This window comes from Arachis duranensis, chromosome 5 (assembly GCF_000817695.3).
Source record: "Arachis duranensis cultivar V14167 chromosome 5, aradu.V14167.gnm2.J7QH, whole genome shotgun sequence".
Lineage (NCBI taxonomy): Eukaryota > Viridiplantae > Streptophyta > Magnoliopsida > Fabales > Fabaceae > Arachis > Arachis duranensis.
Window position 1 is genome coordinate 34,791,270 of NC_029776.3, and position 4,914 is coordinate 34,796,183.

The window sequence follows — 4,914 nt, forward strand, 5'->3', positions numbered from 1 at the left end:
ACCTATAGTTCAAAACTACTCCTATATATACTACTCCTCTTGATTTTCTAGTGAGTTCTTCAAGTCTTGGATGTGGGCTCTGGATCTTGAGTTGAAGTAGTTCTCAGCTTTAGTGGACCCAACTTGCAGAGAAATATGAATTAGGCTTGGGTATTTAGTAAGATTTAATGTTGACTGCCATTGTGGGTTCGAGAACGTTAGTGGCATTCACTTTTTCCACTAACGTTCCACCTCATGTATCCACGTTAAATCCAACGTTAGTGGTCTTAACGTGACCACTAACGTTGCTTTCTCAAATTTTGGCCAACGTTATTGGGACTCACTTTTCCCAATAACGTTGGCTTATACCCCTTCGCGAACGTTAATGGGAATCACTTTTCCCATTAACGTTATTTAGTGCCCTTTGTTCCTACGTTAGAGTTCACGTTAGTATAGCTAACATGACTCTAAACGTGGGTATGTTTCACCTTCGAGAGCATTAGTGACACTCACCTTTATCACTAACGCTCCAAATGCCCAAATTCTCTATGTTAGAACTCACGTTAACTAAGTTAACGTGGCTCTTAACGTAGTAGTGATGCCATCTCCCAACATTAGTGACAAAAGTGAGTGTCACTAATGTTGGCTCTTTGATCTTAACTCCACGTTAACTTTCACGTTAATGGTCTTAACGTGAAAGTTAACGTAGGCAATGTTAGTTGGTCCAACGTTAGTGACAAAAGTGAGTGTCACTAACGTTGGCTTTTGTTTTCCTCTTCCACGTTAGAGTTCACGTTAACTAAGTTAACGTGACTCTTAACGTGGATCATTGCCAAGTTCTCCAACATTAGAGGTGTTCACTTTTACCACTAACATTGGAGGAAAACGTTATTGGTGTTCACGTTTTCTCTTAACGTTGGAGTTCCCTTTTGCTTCTACGTTAACTTCCACGTTAACTTAGTTAATGTGGCAAGTAACATGGGCTATGGATGGCTTCGCAGGCGTTATTGGTGATCACTTTTCTCATTAACGTTGCAAGCTTTACCATTCCACATTAGTGTTCACGTTAACTAGGTTAACCTGAATACTAACGTAGTTCTTCCTTGCTTCCTTTGCCCTGAAATCAAGCAATTAAAGTGCATCAAAGCTCTAGCCAAAGTCATGAGATTATGCATCATCAATTTATCATGCAATTCTAGCAAAATACTCATGAAATCATGCAAAGTTCACAATAGTTGCTTGAATCAAGGTGTGATTGTATTTTCATCCAAAACTTGCCTTATTCACTAAGAAAATGCATGAAACTACCCTAAAACAGTAAAGAAAAGGTCAGTGAAACTGGCCTAGATGCCCTGGCATCACAACACCAAACTTAAAGCTTGCTTGTCCCTAAGCAAGTACTGAAGCATAAGAAGAATGAAATGAAAGAACAAGAAGATAAAATAGAAGTAGCATTCCTGGTTTATGGTGTTTCATGCATAGCAACTTAGGTTCCTCCCATTTAGGTTTCAAGCCTTTATCAAATCCTTAGTCACTTTCTTAATTGCATCCTTTGAGACTTCTTTCTTATTGATCCTTCCTTCTTTTTCAAAGTTTATTTTTCCTTTTTGCTAAGTGCTTTGTAAGAGGGCGTCTCTTTATGATAAGCTTTTAGCCAACACTCCCAAACCAGTTGGTTTAACGTGCTAGGTGTTAAGACACCCTTAAAGACTTACTCCCTCAAGTCTCCTAAGGACTTACTCCCTCGAGTCTCTTTTCCTCATACATACACACCACAGGCACATGGTTTGTTATTTTCCTTTCTTGAGACCTTGGTGTCCAGCACCTCTTTGGGTTACTAAGTGTTTTGTAGCAAAGGTTACTCTTGATAGTGGACTTTCAACTGATAATCCCGGATTAGTTAATCCAAGTTACCAAGTGATAAGGCACCCCTAAGAGCATATTCATCCAAGTATATCCCTTGTACATAAACACCACAGACACATGCCTCAATTTTGAAACCCTTAGTGCCTAGCATTATTTCTTTTCTTATTGTATTTCTTTCTTTTTCACTTTTATTGCTCTTTCTCTTTTCTTATTAGGATCTTATTGTTTAGCTAGTCTCAAAGGATGTGTTTCAAACAAAGGACTTAGGATAGATAGTTGCTTTCTTTCCTTATTTGGTGAACCAACTTAGCTTACTAATCATCCTACCACAAACATTCAGAATGCACTTCATAAAATAACTTCACTCTTGTTCTTTTCATAACATTTTCTTTTTGATTAACTTAAGGAGACAGGCATACAAGTAAGAAAGGTGAAAGTGAACACTCAAGACATCAAGCTAGCACATTTAGATGTGAATAAAAAGGAACAAGTAAAAGATACAGGTTCTATTTAATCATTTTTCACTTAGAGTTTTGCAGTTCGAGATGGTTTGGAACAACCTCATGATATCTTCCTTGGTATTCTCGTCCTAGCATTTGCATCCATGTCTGTTTCCTTGGATGATGGGGTATGTTCATTCCCTGAGATTGATTGAATTCCTGCAACACTATTGAAAGTTGCTTGTTCTTCCAAGCACTTGGAAAAGGGTTAGCATGCATGTGTGCTTGTGAGCTTCAGAACTTAACTTGGTGTGTGAACACCAAACTTAGTTCTTTACTTACTTGAAAAATTGGATGCATGTAAGAACCTTGTGTGCTTTTTATTAAGAAATAACTATGAGCTAAAAAGATAATCTATGTTTTAGAGGTTAAGCCTCTGTCAAGTAAGTTCTCTAATTGCTAAAGGAATGCTTCATCAATAAGGGTTGTAATGCACTCTTCAGCTGGAGTTTTGGTGGAACACCAAACTTAGAGCCCTATATTCACCCTTGAATTATTTTTGGTGTGTAACACCAGACTTAGCTCCTCACACTATAGAGAATCCAAGTTGAAATTTTTATTGAGAGACTTATGAAAAGAGAATTACCTCAGGTTGGGTTGCCTCCCAACAAAACGCTTTTTTAGCGTCGCTAGCTCGACAATTCTTTCCTTAGTTGAGGTTATACTTCTGTTTGGGGGTATCCCCTATGCTGCCCAAGTAGTGTTTGAGTCTTTGTCCATTCACAATGAATCTTCTCTTTGAGCCTTCTTCCATTATTTCTATGTGTCCATAAGGTGAGACTTTTATGACTAGGAAGGGTCCCGACCATCTGGATTTGAGTTTCCCAGGAAAGAGTTTCAGTCTAGAGTTGTAGAGAAGCACATGTTGCCCTTCTTCGAAACTTCTGGGTACCAAATTGAGATCATGTCTCCTTTTTAATTTTTCCTTATAGATCTTGGTATTTTCATAGGCTTGAGATCTAAATTCTTCCAATTCTTCCAATGTTTTAAGGGCCTAGGAGGCCTTGTGCTCCAGCTCTAACGGAAAGTGACAAGCATTACCATACACTAGTTGATATGGGGACATCCCAATTGGTGTTTTGAAGGCTGTCCTGTATGCCCAAAGAGCATCATCTAGCTTCTTTGCCCAGTCCTTTCTTGATATCCCCACAGTCTTTTCTAGAATCCTTTTCAACTCTCGGTTAGATATCTCTGTTTGCCCACTTGTTTGGGGATGATAAGGTGTGGCAACCTTATGCTTTACCCCATATCGCAGAAGTAGGGCTTCCAATGGTCTATTGCAGAAATGGCTCCCTCCGTCACTGATGAGGGCTCGTGGGACTCCAAACCTGGTGAAGATATTCCTTCGAAGAAAGTTTATGACTACCTTGTTGTCATTAGTTGGGGTCGCCACTGCATCCACCCACTTAGATACATAGTCTACTGCCACCAATATAAACTTGTTTGAATATGAGGGTGGGAATGGTCCCATGAAATCGATTCCTCATACATCAAATAGTTCAAGTTCTATAATGTATTGCTGTGGCATCTCATTTCTCTTGGGCAGGTTGCCAGCCCTTTGGCATTCGTTGCAGCTTCTCACCAATTCCTTAGCATCTTTGAAGATAGTGGGCCAGAAGAACCCATATTGCAGCACCTTTGCGGCAGTTCTTTCTCCTCCAAAGTGACCTCCATAACTAGCACTTTGGCAACTCCACAGGACCCTTCGTCCTTCTTCTTCTGAGATGCACCTCCTAAGGATTCCATCTGAGCATTTCTTAAAGAGATAAGGTTCATCCCAAAAGAAATACTTGGCATCATTGATGAGTTTCCTTCTTTGATATTTGTTGATTCCAGGGGGTAAGTCACCGGCTGCTTTAAGATTGGCACTATCCACAAACCAAGGTGCTTTATGAATCATCATTCGCTGCTCATCTGGGAAGAATTCATTTACACTTGTATCATGGGCATCATCCTTCTCACAAGGGATTCTGGATAGATGGTCTGCCACTTTGTTCTCCACACCCTGTTTGTCACTAATTTCAATGTTGAACTCCTGCAACAATAAGATCTATCTGATTAGTCTTGGTTTTGACTCTTGTTTGGCAAATAGATATTTGAGTGCTGTGTGATCAGTGAAAACAATAACTTTAGAGCCAATAAGATATGATCTAAATTTGTCAAATGCAAAAACTATTGCCAGCAACTCCTTTTCGGTAGTGGTATAATTCTTTTGAGTATCATTAAGGACCTTGCTGGCATAGTATATCACATGCACCAAACTTTCTTTTCTCTGTCCTAACACTGCCCTAACTGCGAAATCAGATGCATCACACATCAGCTCGAATGGTAAATTCTAATCAGGAGGGGTGATGATAGGAGCTGAGGATAGCCTCTTTTTCAAGTTTTCAAATGTTAGCATGCATTTCTCATCAAAAATAAATGGTGTATCAGACATTAGGAGATTGCTTAAGGGCTTGGATATCTTTTAAAATTCTTTAATAAACCTTCTGTAGAAGCCAGCATGTCCCAAAAAGCTCCTAATCGCCTTGACATCACTTGGTGGAGGTAACTTTTCTATTAGCTCCAC

The 4,914-nt window shown here is 39.4% G+C and overlaps 1 pseudogene; it reads right to left on the reverse strand.

The window, feature by feature from the left end:
- The window catches only part of LOC127747619 (uncharacterized), a 101,095-nt pseudogene extending 96,433 nt beyond the window's left edge, over positions 1–4,662 (reverse strand).
- Between the last annotated feature and the right edge of the window lie 252 nt (positions 4,663–4,914).